Genomic DNA, 19,481 nt, shown 5'->3' with positions numbered 1-19,481 from the left:
TAAATATTAAAAATTACAGGTCAATAATCATTCATGTTTGTCATACTTATAGTTACACTAATCAAGTTCTTTAGAAGCATAGAGATTGTATTCTGCCTAGATAGGTAATCCTCAAACACTTCAAACAACTGTAGAATATGGTATTTAAATAATTTAGAATTCTGTTGATATGAGACATGATTACTCCTGGCAGTACCAATCTATTACAAAGAGCATGTGGAGGAATTGAAGAAACTCCACTTGGATCCTATTTTCTTCTTGGAAAAACTGGCTTTTAGGCAAAGAATTGCCCCTCCCTTGACTACTTACCAAATCCATGTTGTCCAAGCTGGACAAGCAGGATACAAACAAAAGTGGCTGCCAAACCTTGCCAAGACAGGGTATGACAGTTTTTAAAAATTTTCTGCATCTGAAAATTGTCTGTCAGATACTTTAGGCCTTAGCTATAGTTTGTGGCCCTAATGTTACAAATGAGACTTTGAGTGATTGCCCAAGAAGCCAGTTGTCTCTGTCATTTCTTTCACCTTTCAGAAGTTGCTTGATTTCACTTCCTGTTTACTCAAGTAATATTATTTCGCTTTTCAGATCTTTGACAGAGTTTAAGACTAGATAGTTATAGTTACTTTCCTCTCATGACTTAGTCAAGCCATTTTTAATATATTCTTAGACTACTTAGGATAGGATAGCTATTAAAATATTTAGCATATGCTTCTTGTTTGATGTTGTTGAATGCTGGCTATAATTCTAATTTTTAATGTATGTTTTTGCCTCTTCTTTTCCTGTACAACACTTGATACTTGTTCTTATTGTATATATTTTTATATTAGGCTTAAAGCTCTCTTATTTAGACAAAAGAGGGAGGTGTTGTAGGAAATCCTTCGGCCAATAGCCTTTAAGAAACTGGCTCACTTTGGACATGGTCTCATGTACTATAAGTGCAGATAAAAAGTGTACACGACCCTCTTTTCTGCTGGGTTCAGTTTCAGTTCCCAGCACACCCAGAGGCCTGTGGAAATGCTATCCTTACTATGAGTTGATCCCCAAATAAATAAACCCTTGTTAAACTCCATTCTGGGCTATTTTTGAATTCTTTGGTGCTACTACAGATACATATGTTTGGCAAGCAGAGAGGATAAATAGGAAAAGAAATCTGGAAGAAGAGGATCTATGAGCAGAAGGAGGAATCTATTGTCCACCATCAACCATAACTACACAGCAAGCCACTGAGTAAGAAACAAAAACAGGTATATAGAACAGAGAAAGATGAAAGCCGATAGGCAAAAGCTGGATTGGATAATTTAAGTTAAAAAAATGGCTAAAAATAAGCCAAGCTAAGGCCATGATTAGAAATTTATACCCAATACTAAGATTCCATGTGATTTTTGGGAGCTGAGTGGTAGACCACCTGAAGAGGAAAAGAGTAAAATCCAACAACATGAAAGTTGATACTAAAGAAGTATGTCATGCTAGATTTTTTAATATGTGAGAAGACTGTGGTTAGAGGATTTTATGATTTGGGATTTTTTTAGACTTGCTTTGGTGGCTCATGCCTATAATCCTAGCACTCATCAAGTAGTATTTCCAGGGTTTGGGGGCATGAGAAAATTAGACTCTGTCTCAAAACATCAGCTACAAAATTCTGTGTAACTGTCAACATTGTTGTCTGCATTTCCCTTGGAGAACTATACCATTCCTTACCTGTTTCATGGTCATATGGTTAACACAGAACTTAGACAACAATGAAGACCCTAGGAGAGACACACATGCTTATAAACTACAAGGAACATAGGAAAATTGAATCTCCTGGATAAATCGGGAGCACAGGGACCAAGGTAGAGGGTAGAAGTGGAGAGGAGAGGAAAGTAGTATAGTTGAGAAATATATGTGTGTGTGTGTGTGTGTGTGTGTATACACACACATATATATGTATATATATCAATAAAAAACAATAAAAAAAGAAAATATTGATTATGTACAAAGCCTTAAGAGGTCTCTTGCTTGAGTCTGCTCCGTCAGCAGTGACTCTCTTTTACCTGCTCCTGTGGATATCCCATAATGGATATCTTCTTGCTCAGGGAAGTCACTCCATACAGGTTCAGCTTTTGTTGCTGGAATACTTTAATTTTCACCTGACCACTTGTTATCTCCTTTCCAAATTTCTATTGGCTCTGTTGGTCAAAGTACAGCTATCTTCTCTCCTTTCAATTATCCTTGAGGATATATACATCTATACTGCTTGTTTTTTGACATTTTAATGGAGATGTGAAGGACTTATGTTGACAGCTTAATGTTGAATATGCCATATTTTCCTAAAAGTCCCAAAATATGACAACCAATTTATTACACATCAGAACTGAAGTTACCAAAATAATTTTACAGATGATTTTTAAATCACGATAAACATTATAAATCAATAGATCCATTTTAAGTTCTTAAAAGAATGTACATTACATTATTATATAATTGTTATTATTAGCTATGTTCTTATAATCTATTACTGTTTTTTTCGGGTTTTTTTTTTTCAAGACAGGGTTTCTCCGTAGCTTTTGGTTCCTGTCCTGGAACTAGCTCTTGTAGTCCAGGCTGGCCTTGAACTCACAGAGATCCTCCTGCCTCTGCCTCCCAAGTGCTGGGATTAAAGACGTGCACCACCACCACCCGGCTAATCTATTTCTGTTTTTATTTGCTTAGGTAATATCTCTATTACTGTTTTTAAAAGATACTTAAGTAAACAACACATTCCACAGAAAAAAGAAAAAAAAGCACAAACCCAGATGTGAGCATATCATACCTCTAGTTACTGACTACTGTTATATCTGTGAAACTTAGGTTCATACTTGTGTTATAAATCATAAAAAAGTCCAGAGGCGGTTGTAATGTACTTGTCCATTTTTGTGTATATTTTCTTGATTTCCCTCTTTACTACTTTAGTAAAGAGCTTAAATAAAATGTAGAATAAAAAGTATGTATGTACCAATAAAAACAGTGAACAATTGAATCTGGCCATTTTGGCAAGTATGTACTAAAAAGGAGTAAATTTTGTGCTTCATATAGGTTGATTTAATGCAGTTATTATATCAAATTCATTGCAGTAAGTCTTTAAAAATCTCACTTTAAGAAATGGAGAAAGTTAGAGACAAAGAAATGAAGCAAATTAACGCTATAGACAATGTCTATGGAATGGCTGCCACTATTTTTTTCATGTTAACTACTGACTGGACTCATAATCTACAAAAATCCTAGCTGCTGAGTTAACCATGATACTATTTTTTTCTGAATTCAGTAGTATTCTAAGATGTCAAATATTTATACATATTTAATAAAATATTTTTCCAAAACTAAAAGTATCTTAAAAATAGTTGAACATTGAGCTAATAAATTTTGAATCTCACCTAAAAAGCCATTGCCTAGAAATATTGATATAATTGTAGGTATAAAAGTGACAGAAATAATTTCCTAGTGGATGATAAAACATTTTATCTGACTCTGTATTTTAAGAAATAACATCATTTTCATTTTACATATGTTCAATGGGCATTTGTTTTTATTTCTTACTACCCCTCTTTTCATATTACAGTGGTAAATTTAAAGGTTCTAATGCTTGGTTTTATTTTAGAAAAGAAAGATTGGCAAATCCCCTAATTTTCATCATACAACCTTCATCCAACAACTGATGGAAGCAGATGCAGAGATCCTCAATCAAATATTGGGCTGGAGTTCAGTTATAGAGAGGGAGAAGAGATTATATGACAAAAGGGTGTCAAGATCATGAACGGGAAACCCACAGAGACAGTAAGCCCCGAGCTAGTGGTAGCTCATGGACTTGAACTGTGGAGACTGCAGGGGACTGAACTAGGCCCTCTGAATGTGGGTGACAGTTATGTGGCTTGGGCTGTTTGTTGGAGCCCTGCAAGTAGGGTAAGGATTTATCCATGATACATGAATTGGCTTTATGGAGCCCATTTCCAATGATAGGATGCCTTACTTAGCCATGATGCAGCAGGAAGGACTTGGTTCTGCCTCAATTTGTATGTCAGGCTTAGTTAACTCCCCATTGAAGACCTTCCCCTTTCTGAGGAGTGATTGGAGGGGTGTGGCAAAGGGAGGTAGAGGAGAAGCAGGAGGAAGGGATGGGAAATTAAAATAGCATGCAAAATAAATTTTAAAAACTAAAAATATAGAAAAAAGAAAGAAAATTCTAAACTATAAAAAATCTTCTTGAAAGCAAATACTTTATTATTTACATCCTTCCTGATTCCTTTTTCTGAATAATTTTCAATTGTGTTGCAATAGTTTTTCAGCCATTCAGTCTAACAATTCAAAATAACATTAAGGAAAACAGAGAAATTGAAAACATTGAAATTGCATTATTTTAGTCATTGAGTCCCATAAAATGTTTTAAAATGATTTATGATGCTATGAGGAACACTTTTTTCAACATGTTGTTACCAATAATAGAATATAGAGTGCTCGACTAAACCTGAAAATGTATGGAAATTTGATGGGAATGAAAATGACTAACAAAATCAGTATTTAAACCCATTAAAGGTATAACTTGCCAACAGATGTCTATTATAGCCTATCTGTTAATAAACCTGGCTATTAGGAGAGTAAAATTAAGTAAAATGCAAAGACTACAAAATGTAATAAACACAGGATATTAGGAAAGTGTGTGTATTTACAATATCAAATAGTTAATATTTTATATTAAAGTTTAAGTAGAGGAAATTCAGTTTTAACACCTGTTTCTGACAAAAATAATGATATGTATACAAATGTGTAAAATAAATCATTCAATATGAAATATAATGGGAATACATGCTTAAAGTCCCTCATATTTTAAGAGATAATAACATTTGAATCATCTAGGTAAGTAGTGCCAATGTTATCAAACAATCAAATGAATTCATGAGAGTAGAAAAAATTTTGAATTTTCATATGCGTAGTACTTTATAGTTGAACCCTAATGTCTTCCTCAGGGAAGTGAATGAGAAGGCTCAAAGTCAGTGAACAGAGATGCCATCAGTCCAGTGAAAGGGATAGAGCAGACTCTTTTCTTTCACAATGGAATTTTTCCCAGCACCCAGGCATTCCATTTGGTTGATATAACATGACCTCCCCTAATTGGCTAGGCACAATCAGGACCACTGACAGTGCCTTTTGCTAGGCCCTAACAGACCTTGAAATAATATTCTATCATATTTATACCCTTTTTGTCTAAACAAAAAAAGGTTTTGGCTTTATCATAATAATACTGTACACAATTAAAACAATTATCAAATAAAGATTACACTATCAATGTAATGAATTCCATTTTATTTGTGTCTGGAAAATTAAAAGAAAATGCTTCATTAACTAACCTATCTTATTGAATCTAAAGTTTTATACCTAATTTATTCTCTATCATAACTAATCAAAACTGCACTATAACTATCTAGTCTTTAAGTGCACTAAAGACCCCATAATGATAATATTATTTGAGTAAACCAAAGGTGCGCCACAAACAGTTTCCAAAAATCTCTAAGAATGAGAGAGACACCTCGCTCCTTGGACAGTCATCCACATCTCCTTTGCAATGTTAGGGTGTATATCTTCAGCCTATAGGCCCATGGTATCTGGCAGACTTTTCAATGAAGCAGGAAATATGAAAGATTGTCCAGTCTATATTGGCAGCTTGCCAGTCACTTTCCTCTGTGCCATGCAGAATGCCTGGCAGTTTCTTCTGTGAAGCAGAAATTTTAAAGGACTCTACTCCCCCCCCCCTTTTTTTTTTGAAAAGTTCATTAGGCTTTCTGTGTGTCCTGCATGTCCAATCTGCACAGTTTATTGTCATCAGTCAAAGGCAAGAACAGTTTTGTGGAGCAGTGGCTAACCTTGCCACAATAAAAGAAAAGTTCATAAAGAGTTTCTTCAATTCCCATCATCTTCTCTGAAATAAATCAGTACTTCCAGGAGAAGATGTGTCTTGTCATGAAAATCTATAAGTTTACAACTTTTAATTTTAATTTTATGCCCTATTCTATAGATCTTTGAAGTATTTTAAGATCATCTATCTAAAATATATCTAGCTAATCTATTTAACATAGAAAACATACCTAACATATTTACAAATTTGATTGCTATGGATGAAATACTGACCTGTATTTTTCAATTGTCCAATATAGTTTATAATAATAGCTTTCAAAAATTGAAACTTTACATTACATGTTTAAATGAACAACATAGATACAATGCCTTAAAGAAAGGAGACACATATATACAATATGTAGTAACAAAAACATCCTTAAATTTGTATCTATGTACAAAAATCCTCTAGACAAGAGTGCAAACATACGTACAGTGTAACAAAATAACTTCAAACAAAAGTAGAAATATATGTAGAGTGTGTTGTAAAAGAATTTTACCATAAATTTGCATAAATTCTTACAAATAAAAAAAGGTGAGATCGATATTTGTCCCTTAGTTTATAATAGATTCAGCAGTCTCTCCTATTAAAGTAAATTCAACAATCTACCCTTTCATCCTATATCATTCTGTTATCTCCCGCCTCTTTCTTTTCGTTTTTCCCTCTTTTTTCAAAGAGATCCTTCAATGTAATATGATTTGAATAATTTCTTCCCTTTCTAACAATTAAAAAAGACCCCCCCCCACTAAATGAAGGCAAACACCCATAACTGACCAAATGACCAAATTCCATTTTCTCCAACTCTGGGCAATATAGCTCACTGATAGCTCTTGGATGACTTATGTATACTAGGCATACTGTAAAGGCAAAGTGGTTTCTATCCTGTGGTGAAAGGGGAATTTAAAATAAAAAACAAGACGTTGCTATCAAGAAAGCGCTATACTTGAAGGTATTTCTTGACTTGAAGCTATGCACTTTCAAACATTACCTGGTGCATTACTACGATTGGCATTAAATGTGATAAGTTACGTTTATACGCTCACTTGCCCAACCAAAGTTTAACACAAATACTGTATGTGTTAGTCACTGCTGTAATGTAATTGTCAGGGATTTTACAACAAGTAAAAAGAGTCAGTTTTTGTTAAAAAAAAAATAAAAATCAATACTCAAATAAAATAAGAAGGAAGAATAGCACTAGAGTGGGGGAGGCCTGGATCCTATTTTTTCCATTTGATCATTAACTGCACAGAGATCCTGCAAGAGGCGGTAGTGTCCCAATCTCTTAGGAATAACAAATATGGGGTAGTATGTTTCTCTGTTGTCAGTTCTATGTGTGCCCGCTTCAGCTGTTATGCCACTAATTCCTTTAGGATTGACAGCTTTGCTTTAATTAAAGGCCACTGTTTCATCCAGAAGTCCTGGTTTGAGAGTCATGTTAATGGAATTGGGCTAGGGGGATCTAGCATGGTAAATTTCAGAGGGACAGTGGTTCTTAGAATGGGTGGTGAAACTCATGCATAAGATTTTGATTTGCCAACCCTGTCTTTTCATGGACCTGAATGTTATCAAAGAAAACTCTATCATTAGTAGTTAGGACAGCACCCATATCCTCCAAGATGTCTCTGTCACAGTGGTTTCTTGTTACCTTGAAAATGAAAATGAATGACCCCCTTGTTGCCATCAAGGTCTTTCCAATGGACTGAATGAGTGGTAAGTTTTGAAACTTTTGGTCTTCTATTCCAGTAATTGGAGGTCTATGTCTAAATTTCCAATGGGGGAAATAGAGTGCCTTTGTTTCTGCTAATATGATGACCACACTCATACCCACCAAGCCTCTGAAAGCTTAACCATCAAGATAGATGGTCAGCATTGGAAAATGTGGAAAAGCAGGCAGTGTTTAATAGATTTTTGGATTACCAGAGCCTCCTCTTACTGGCAGAGCAGAAGAATACCCTACCTAGAGTTTAAAGGGACAGATGCTTTGGCAGATTGTGATCTGCAATCGTTTGCCCATTGAAATCCCTTATTGCATCTGGAAAATTGGGTCCTAGGTTTTGTCCACTGGTAGTCACACCACAGCTGGCTTGGTTTGTCACATTTCCAGCAAGATCTATCTACTTGAGCCCTTGGGTGTATCATGAGAGTGCTGCTTGTCTGCAAAGACATCCAAGGAAGCATAGAGGCCCGCAATGGAACCATTACTGGGTTCAAGATCTCCTGTAGCCAGGGCCCACTTGTGAATGTCCTCATTGAGAACTGTTGCCAACTGCATTATGGGTGGGGGCATTATACCCTTCCTAAACCAATGATTTGATTAACATTTTCCTAGTGGGGCTGGAGTCTACTCTCTGCTCCACTGCTTCATTGACATGTGCAGGAAAACCAGTAAAAAGTTCTCCTGACTATTAAACAAGATTGCAGAGGTAAGTTGAAAAGTCTCGCAGACTATGTGCCTTATGAGACTTGAAGATCAGGTCAGAAACCTGTTGCTAGTAGTTTTGATGGCCAATCTGTGCCTGATGGATGGCATGAGCAAAGTTACCTCATCCAGTGAGCATGTCTAGGGTCACTGGAACAATAATTAAGAAGTTCACTCATGCTTGAGATTCTGCTTGATCCTCATAAGCTGATTTCAGCTAAGAAAGGTGGCCGGCTCCAGCACAGCTTAGTGCAGATTGTATCAATCAAAGTAAGTCAGGAGTTGAATTGCCCATTGAGTGAGGACCTGTTCAAAGTAAGGTGAACCCAGCCCAACTACTTAACCATCTTCAGGATAAGGGAGACTTCAGCTATGGGTGTTTTGTCCCAGGTTGAGTGGGAAGGTTTCTGAGATGACGCTTGAGATGGGGGATTCTACAGTGGCTGGGAACATACTGCAGTGCAAGGGAATTCCTGCCTTCAAGGACAGGCAGAACTTGAGGCACTTTACTCCAAGAGTACCATGGTGTAGGTATAGCCTCCCATGGTGGTAGGAGAGCTGTTGGGGAAGGAGCATGTGTGATTTTTAACTGTGTCCATGCTCTCCATAGCGTGTTTTGCAGGGCTTGAATTGTATGTCTCTTCATCATTGAATGTTGAGGAGAGATCAGAAATGGAAGCAGTCAAGGTGGAAAGGTTACCCATTTTTGTAGAGCGAGATAATATCAACAGGAGTCAGAAATTATATCAGAGCTTTATGTCCTGTGATTAGTGGGAAACTTCTGTGGATCCTTAACCACAGCCATATGCACACATGATGTCTCAGGATGAGGGATGACATTTGGAGCAGAGTCTTGGTTCCACTGTCTGGGGAGTCAACCCATATATGGAGATGCCAGGTGAACTGAAACAAAAAATGTGTCTTGCTAACTGGATGGGCAGAAAAACATTACAGACAACAACAACAAAAAAATGAAAGAATGAGGGAGTCCCAATGCTTACCTGCTGAAAAGACTGTGGGGGCCTTCTCACAGATACAATATCCTAGTAGGTGCACCTACCAGCACCACAAATGAGGAGAGAAAAATGACTGAAAACTGTTCCAGGCAAAATCTAAAACTTTACAGCCACAACAAAAACAAGGACTATCACCAGGCAATCTCAAAACCTATGCTAGAAGTTTAGGGTGCCAGACAAAACTGGGCCCTAACATCTTCCTCAGGGGAGGGGATGAGAAGGCATGACATCAACAAACACAAACACTGGGAGTCAGGTGAAAGGAATAAGACAGACTCCTTTACTTATATTCCTTCTCATCAACCAGGCATTCCAATCTGTTGGCATGGCTTGGTCTCCCCTCACTGACTAGGCACAATTCTGGCCTCTGCTAGGGCCTAACACATCTTAAAATAATATTCTACAACAGAATTTGATTTTCAACATGTTATAAAAGTATAATTTGTGAGTCAGAATTATTATAAATTTTATCAACTAGTTTAAATAAAGTATTTTTCATGGAACAAATGTTTTATAATATTTAATATTATTAGTGTCAGATAATATTCAAAAACTCAAACAAAACCAAATGCTGGGAGAAAATACTGACATGTTATTTCTAATCCTTACTAGTCACATTGTTCTGCCATATAATATATATTGGGTACACCAATATAATTAATAATAATAATAATAATAGATAACTTTAATAATTAATTTCTGCTTGCACAAAAAGAAAACAAGAGCTATTAATAAGTAGAGGAGGAGGATTAAACACAGGTAGTCTGACTACATGAGCCCTTTTGCATGAAATCAGAGCAGGCACATTCAAACCTTCCAGGTATTTCCAGAACTATTAAACAACATATTCATCCAGAAGGCAAGTGTAAAATCTTATGATTCTCCTTATCTTTATTCACATTTGATTTTTTCAGACATTTTTCCTTTTTTGAATTTCTCCAAATTCTCAGTAACATAAACATTACTTCATGTGCATCTTAACCAGTCAATATTTCCTTAGATTTTTGAATATCATATTTAACTGTGTATATGAAAGCATAATTTTTAATACAGTGTCCCACAACTTGTCAGGAATATTTTATAGGCTAAAATTGACTGTACTTTTAAAATAATTGCCTCTGTTGTCTACTGTATGTGCTGTGATTGGTGACTTTGCTAGAATCTGTCAGAAAAGATAGAAGCTGGCTCCTACAATGCCAGCTAAGTTTCCTGAAGTGGGAATCATTAAGGCCGAAGAAATTGTCAAATAAAAGGAGCTGAGAGAGAAGACAGGATAGAATTGGGAGATCTGAGCTAGGCAATGGTGGCATACATCTTTAATCCCAGCACTAGGGAGACAGAGGCAGGCTGATCTCTGTGAGTTTGAGGCCAGCCTGGTCTGCAAGAGCTAGTTCCAGGAAAGGCTCCAAAACTACAGAGAAACTGTCTCAAAAAAACCAAACAAATCTGTCTGGTCATGCTGAAACAGCCAAACAGTGCAGAGTTTAATTCAGAATGTGCTTATATACAGAAGCAGAACAAAGGACATCATAGCCAGTCATTCAGTATCTAATCACAGTACCATTCCTGTCCGTGAGTAGTGAGCAGCCTCCTCACTCACATGCTCTTGCTGCTGCTCAGAGGCAGCCGTACTTTCTGTCTTGGTGTTCCTGAGGTTTGTTGTCAGCAGTATACCTTCTATTAGATAAGAGTGTCACAATAAGATAATTATAGTTTCTCAGTTTACATAATTGCCTTATGCCTTAATATGGGGCACGATTTTACACACACACATGAAAGTTTGTAACTGGGAATCTTGCTTCAGTTTTAAATCTTTTATTTTTTTTTTATCATTTGTGTCTCTTCCTTAAAGTCTTGCATGTTATTTTTCCATTGTTTAAAATGAAAAAGGGAAGGAGAGGATGCGAGAGACAAGGGAAAGTAGGGGGGGTGAGGTGTGCTGAAAGATTCAACTGTGCTGCACACTCAGACTTGCAGAGTTCATTTTGATGCCAACTCTACACACAATCCTCTTCTGTGCCTCAAATGTCGGTGTCGGTTGTGAAAACAGATCATTTTATTCTCCCTCTTGGGGAGGTCAGCTTATGAGTGTGTAAGTGGGCTGACACTGTGTTTGTACTAAAATGAGTTTGAGCTGCTGAACAAGGACATAGGTGATAATACACTGCATGATTACATTTAATTTCAATTTCAATTGTAATTCTTTTGAGTCCTGGGTCTGATTTCTAATTTTCCTTTCTTTGTGACAGTGGTACATAGGGTGATAACTTCAGATTTTCATCAGTAATTCTCCCATTCTTTTTTTTTTTTTTTTATTTTCGAGACAGGGTTTCTCCGTAGCTTTTGGTTCCTGTCCTGGAACTAGCTCTTCTAAACCAGCCTGGCATCGAACTCCCAGAGATCCGCCTGCCTCTGCCTCCAGAGTGCTGGAATTAAAGGATTGCGCCACCACCACCTGGCTTCATCAGTAATTCTCAAAAGTCATGTTTAAATCTACAAAAACGTTTTCCTTTGAAATGTACGATGATATTATTGTTTTGATAATTTTTGGTGATTTTCTTCTGTACATTAAACATCTTCCTCTCTTCTAGAAATATAAAATTGCTTGCTATCTAGGATGGATTATTCCAGTTTGGCAAAAGTTGACTTAATTCATTTAAAACAGATTATACAATGCTCACCAACCTCAGTATCTCTACTTAATTAGTCAAATATCTTGGTTCTAGAAATAATTTTTGAAGACAAAGAATGTAAAATGTCCCACCATTAAGAAGAAGTTATTATTCCTAATTGAAAGGTCCTGGGTGATGAGAAACCATTTTTCTTCAAAGGAACAATGCTGTGTATATCAGCTACACTACAGGACTAGCTCCATGCTCAAAAATAGTCAATACCAAAATGTCTCTGATTCTTGTGTCTTTGTAATTTTTTTTTATTTTTCTTTCTTTTAAGAGAGAAAAAAAACAGAACATTGGGTATAAGGTGATCTGGGAAGAGTTTGAAGAGTGAAAAGAATATGATTAAAATATATTCCATGAAAAAGATAAATAATAAAAATAATTTTTACTTTTTCCAAATGAATAAAGATTGCTGCATTGTCTATTACATCTGTGAAAGACAGAAGTTGCAATATGAGCTTAGTAAAAAAATAATTAACAAACTTAAAACATTAGAATATTTATCATTTTTACTTATACAAAGGTGCAGAGGTTAGCTCACAATATGCAATAAGGGAGAATGACCCAAAGTAAAAACAAGTTGCTCACATATGTTGCTGTGAGAATTGACACTCTGGTTAAAGGTAATCTTGAAAGCTAAAATGAAAAAGGCTGGTGCAATAAGGAAGATGAAGAACATAATTTGTAGCTGGGTATTAGCTAAGCAAAAGACATGCAGAAGGACAGCGCTTCAAGTCAGTAATGGCAGGCTGACTGGCCACTGAGGCCCACCTGGCATGGCTGGCTATAAGTCACTATTTTCCTTTCAGAATTTTTCTTCCAATACAGTTAATTATAACAGACTAAGTAAAGGTGGCATCTAAAAAAAGCTTATTCCTATTTCAGGAAAGAGAACCCAGACCATCCTGTAGACAAGGAATTAACTGAGAACTTCTTTGCCACTGTAAAAACAATAGGACTTATTGCAATTAATAACACTTGGGATACTTGAAAAGTAAGAGAATAGCAACTCTGGCGAAGAGACTAACAACTACTAAATGGGCAAGGTCAGCAATGAAAAATGCCACTTTAGAGATGGACAAATACCCTTAGCAGGATGGCCGCTCATGAATGGAGGGATAATGCATAGAACAGAGCTATTGGGTCCTCCATTAGCTTGGCTCAAGATAGCTCAGAGAGCTCATCTTTCTCATGATAGATAGCTGAAACTTTTTCTAGTTTCTGCTATAGCTCTATAAAAGCCGCCAGGCAGGAGAGTTCAACAATAATTTTCTCTCTTGGGGACCCCATCCATTTTTGGGGATTTTATTTTTCTTAACTTCTCACCTGCTCTTGATATTTCTTAACAAAACTGGCTCCAGCTGTGATCACTCTCTGTTGTGTTAAATCTTTCGTCTTAATTGACATAAGACAATGAACACAGGAACCAGTATCTGGAGTGGACCGGTATCATACGTTCTTGAGCTAAGCAAAACAAGGCTGAGTAAGGTTCCATTAAACTAATAAACTTTCATCAAAATGACCACTTAACCAAGATAATCTACCTTATGTCATTGTAAGCAACACTTTCACAATTGGAACATCATTCTCCACCCTTACACCATGGGCCTGTTTTCTTTACAAATGAAGTCTCTCCTTTTAATGAAACAGTTGCTTGCTTTTCCATTATGAATGGTTGAAAATACTTACATATAACTAGGCAGCAAAACTATTATTTGTGTATTTAGAAAGAAATATAATCTTAGGAAGATGAAAATAAAGTTAAATTTGTACATGTTAAAATAAATGTTAAATAAATGTTTTATATGATAAAATAAATCATTTATCCCTTAGCCTCAGAGCTTTGGGTTTAAATTAAATCTATAGAAATCTGCTGTCAGGCAGTGGGGCACATACTTCTAATTCCACCACTTGGTAGGCAGAGACAGATGGATCTCTGTGAGTTCAATGCCAACCTGCTCTTTAAAGTGAGTTCCAGGATAGCCAGAACTTTTACACAGAGAAACCCTGTCTTGAAAAACCAATTCTAATAATGATAATAAAGAGCTGAGATGTTTCTTTGTTCTTGTAAATAGCACGTTATGTTTTGATACATGGTACTTCCCCATGCCCTTACACTCTGTGGAGCTACTATCTCTGGGAGTTGTTTTCATTCTCTCTGTCCCTTCTACCTTTTGGCAATTTTCCTTCTATTCTCTTAGTGTAGACCTTTTCCTAGAACACTGGGACTTACAGCTAATAACCCCACATAACTCACTGAAGAAGGAAGTCCACGTTCTTCGTTCATGCCCCTGTGCTGGTTGTGATTGCTAAAAGGAGAATGGTTGAGTTCAAGACAACTGTGTCAATGAAAAGTCCACCCTAGCATGGCTGGTAACTTACAGAGGTGCCTCTAGGGAGCTCCCTCCCCAATACAAGTCAGCTGCAAAGAATAATCTTCTTTGCCCTATGTTGTGGATTTTAATTGTATTTTAATAAATAAAGACTGACTGAAGATCTGAGAATAAAACGGTCCTATTGGTCAACCTTACAGACCAGATTATGGTTGTTTCTGTTGTTGTTTTGTTTCTTTTTCAGTGATGTTGTATTTTGTTTATAGGTTTGGGGAATTTTGTTGTTTTTTTTTTTTTTAGTTTGTTATTGAAAAAGGACTTAAAGTTGGGTGGGTAGGGAAAAGGGGGATCTGAATTTACTTGAGGGAGAGAAAAGATATTATCAAAGTCTTTTTAAATTTAAAAGTCATTTAAATTATAGAAATAATAATTAAAATAAAATTATAATAGAAAAAATAAACAGCGGAAGTAAGAGAGCCAAATAAAAAGGACAAGAAACATATATAGACACAGAGATACATCCATTCACACGTATAGGAATTCCATCAAAACACAAAGAAGCACCCCTTTCTCACCCCTTACCACCAATGATCTGCTGGAGCACATGAAGGGGCCAGGACCTGCAGATACTAAGTTGTAGGATCTTCTTGACACAGGGCAACATTAGGATGTCTAAAAGAAGTCCCAGAGAGGGCCCAATAGAAGACAGAGATCAGACCACTGACTCATTGTAGTAAATACTTGTGCCTAAATGGCATTAAATCTAACCAGATATTTGTTAGTCACCCTCAGAAGCTTTGTGTTATTATTGTGCATCTTGCAAAAGGGTCACTATCATAGACAAAAAAGTTTTTAGCTGGGTGGCATTTACCTTTCCTTTTGGTAAGGTACAGAGGACCTTCTAGTACCATGAATGCTAGTAGTAGAGGGTGAAGGATCTAGTTAGGTACAAGGTCAATTTCTGCATGTTCAATGAACTGAATAACTGTCTTCAATAAAATCTACCAATCAGTTAGTGGAGAGCAGTCAATAGCCTTGTCAGTAGCTTGTATTGTTTGGGGGTTCCTATGTTATCCCTTTGGCCAACGACTCAATTATATTTATCACATTCCCAGAACTGGAGGCTTCATGTGGTGCAGAATTATCTCTTCCATTATTTGGTAATTTCATTTAGATCGCCTTAGTATATGTATACATTTTAGGATGTTTCTACTGTATTAAATTTCCATTATGATCATCCAAATGTTCCTGATGTTTATCTGTCCCTTTCCACATTTCTTCCCTCACTACCTTTTTCCCTACCCCTCTTTAATCTTGCTATTATTCACTTATATATGGCATTTGTATAAAAGTGAATATATACCCATACTATATTTGCCTTTAGGGGTCTAGGTTACCACATTCAAGATATTGTTTTCTAGCTCCATTCATTTGCCTGTGGTTTTAGTTATTTATTTAAAAAAGCATGAATAGTAATTCAATATGAAAATGTGCCACATTTTCTCAAGTATCTATCTATTGATAGACATCTTGGTGGTTTTCAAGTTTTGGCTATTATAAATAAGCCGCAATGAACATGGTTGAACAAGTGTCTCCTTGTTAAGATACAGACTGTTGGGTATATGCCCGAGAGTGATACAGCGGATCCTGTGGTAGAAAAGTAGCCAGCTTTTTAAGAAACAGACACAGTGATTTTTATCGTGGTTTTATTAGTTAACACTCCCACCAGTAATGGAGGAGTGATCCCCTTGTTCCATAACCTCACCATCATGAGATGTCACTTGTTTTATTGATCTTGGTCATTTTGATTGGTATAAGATAAAAATCTCAAAGAAATTTCAATTTGCATTTCCCTAATGGACTAGGATGTTCTATATTTCTAGAAGTGCTTCTTAGTCATGTATATTTTCTCTTGAGGATGTTCGGTTTATATCAGTATCCCATTTTTTAATTGGATCAGTTATGATCAGATTCTTAGTTCTTTTTATATTTTAGATTATACTCATCCATTGGATGTGAAATTGGTAAAATTACCATTCTGTAGTTTGCCAATTTGCCTGACTGATGTTGTCCTTTGCCACATAGAAGCTCTTCATTGAACCAAGCTATACTCATATGCAATTTTCTTTTAAGGTATCCCTCCAATTTTACAGTATTTTTTTTTAAGATTGGTAAGTACAATACCTCTTCAGAAGTAGGTGAGTGGACCTAAACTGGAAAACCAAAATCTACTAATTGTTCAGCCAAGAACAGAGCACCATGAAGGAATAAGAAAAAAGAATTGAATCCATCCAGTAATTGCCTCAGTAAGAATGGCAAATGTCTCTGCTGTTGACCCATTATATTCTCTTTGTATATGTGTTGAGATTTTGCTGCTCTGTTTTTATTTCAGCTATGTGAGTTAGGTAGTGTGACCAAACTTCTTTAATTTCCAAAAAGACAATGGTAGCATATGTCTTCCCAACTCCTAACCTTACCTCTGAGACTTATTGAAAATATAGTAATTTTCTAACTTACCAGCTGTCATTTTACTTAAAATCATTACTGTACATGTCTTCTTCATGCAAAATCCCTTAAAATCCCCTTTCTCTAGTCTTTATTTCTTTAATTCCTACATATTCTCTGCAACTCAACAACTTGTTTTTCCCAAGAAGAATTTCTTCATGTTATATGTCCCTCTACTACGTTCTCCTATAATCCCTGTAGAACATACTTTCAATAGTTGACTATTTCCTGTGAAAATACAGTCTAGAGACTGTATTTAAATTGATCATATTTTATTTTAGTATTTACACTATTGTAAAAATTTTTGAACTTTATAAAATATTGTAATATGCCACAAGGTGAATATACACAATGTCTAAGAAATCAGAAAAAAATACAGAAAGCTGAAATTGATTAGTACTGACTTGGATATTTCAGAGTACAAGAAAATGAATAGGCAACTACATGATTAATAGAGAGGCAATATTCAATGAGCTACAAACAAAAAACTCAGGAGGACATTTTGACTCTGGCATTATAAACTTTGCAATTCAAATCGATGATTGCAAATTTGGGCTTTTCCCTGAGGTAGCATTTCATCACTATGTAGATAGGCTGACAGGCTTTATCTCATTTATCATTTCTGAGTTCGAGTGGGATAATGAGCCCTTATCTAGCCTTGGCATGAATGAGTGTGGTGATTGATTGGCAATGCCTGCCTGAGAAGAGAAATTACCCATCAGAAGAGTGATAGGTATTTTCCATTTCTATGCTCATGTGTTTATGTAATAAATCATCTTTTCATTGCCTTTTTATTCAAATTTTTCCAGAAAATTCCTAGGGAGATATAGAAAATAAAAATGGACTTAAGGAACCTATAAAAAGCTGATGCAAACTATAGACATGTAAAACTGTAAAACGCTTGAAGCAGAATTGTTCTTTCTACAGATAGGGAAGTCAGGATCTGCACAGATTACAAAGGTTTGCCCAGAAATGCTTACCAGTTGAACAACGCTAAAACTTGCATGTTATATTTCCTGGTCTAGCATTTTCAGCATGCACAATCTAATTTAATTTTATACCAAGCACTGTGTAACAATAAAACAACTTAATACTGTGACAACTGGTCTAATTTTGTTTGCTCTCCCCCCATTTTAAAATTCTTATAATATATTGAATGATTAGATTGTATAAAAACAGACAACTAGCAAAAATTACTTTCCCCATATATTTCTATATAAATTACTTATTTTTCATTCTTAATTGAAAATAGATTCTTCTCACATTCAATATATCCCAACCACAGTTTCCCCTCCCTCCACTTTTCCCAAATTCATCCCTTACCTCCCTCTCCCCGTGAGACATTCCCCCTTCATTTCCTTCATAGAAAAATCTCCTAGAGACAGCATTTAAACATCACAAAGTGAAATACAATAAGATAAGGCAAAAGACCTGATATCAAGGCTGAACAAATCAATCCAGTAGAATGAAAAGGGTCCCAAGGTCAGGCAAAATACTCAGAGACATGCCTGCTTCCACTATTAGGAGTTCCACAAAAACACTAAGCTAACAGCTATAACATATATGAAGAGGACCTGGTACATACCCATGCAGGCCCTGTGTTTGTCACTTTAGTCTCTGTGAAACTCAAATGATCCCTGCTTATTTGATTCAGTGGGCAATGTTCTTCTGGTGTCCTCTATTTCCTCTGACTCCCACAATCTTCTCTTCCCCCTCTTCTGAGGGTTACCCATCTCAGAGGTGGAGACCTCCAATTTACACTCTTTTGATTCATAATGTCTGGCTGTGGTTGCCTGCACCTGCTCCCATCTGCTGCCAGAGAAAGCATCTATGATGGCAACCGAACAAAGTACTTATCTATGAGTATAGCAGAATAGCATTAGAAATAATTTTATTGATCTCTTTCCTTTTGTGTTTGGTTCTACCCTATGTCTCTGGGCTTTCAACTCTCCTGTTTCTGGCCACCCAGGGGGTGTAGGCCATGGACTACATGCTATGAGCTTTAAGCTAAATCGGATTTTAATTGGTCACTCGACAAGTTCTGTGCCACCAGTGTCCTAGGACATCTTACAGGAAGGATAGATTGTAGGTCAAGGGTTAGGCCAAGGGTTTTGTGGCTGCGTTGGTGTTCATCAATGTCTTTTCATAGCTTTCAGAGTACCTTTTTGTGCCAAAGAGACAGGTGAATAAATCTCCTACTTTCTTAAACAGTGATTTTCTCTTTTCTTAGACCTCCATGCTTATCTAGCTGTGTCTGCCCATTGCAGAAACAACTGTTTTAACAAACTTCACACCCACAATAATCCTTCTTGGTGTCTATCGTGAACCCTATTTGAGACCTTTCATATACAACTTGACATGTTTCATAAAAAAAAGACTACATTTTATGAAAAGCTATTCATTGTACTGTAGCCCCTTTAACACAAATTTTTCTACATGGAGTATCACAAGATGATGTTATATCAGAATATGTGGTCACAGAAAGACAAGGGAAGGGACAGAGAGATGTTTAAATTAGGAGGAAGTATGGAAAAGAAACCAGAGCACCAAAGAAGGTATTTAAACAGGTATGTGTCTATCTCTTTTGCAATCTGCCATTCAAGTTTTAAGATTAAGCTTTCGTTT

The sequence above is a fragment of the Microtus oregoni genome, unplaced genomic scaffold (genome assembly GCF_018167655.1).
Source record: "Microtus oregoni isolate MIOR12 unplaced genomic scaffold, Mior012 000027F_ref0000203, whole genome shotgun sequence".
Classification (NCBI taxonomy): Eukaryota; Metazoa; Chordata; class Mammalia; order Rodentia; family Cricetidae; genus Microtus; species Microtus oregoni.
This window is presented reverse-complemented; position numbering follows the sequence as displayed.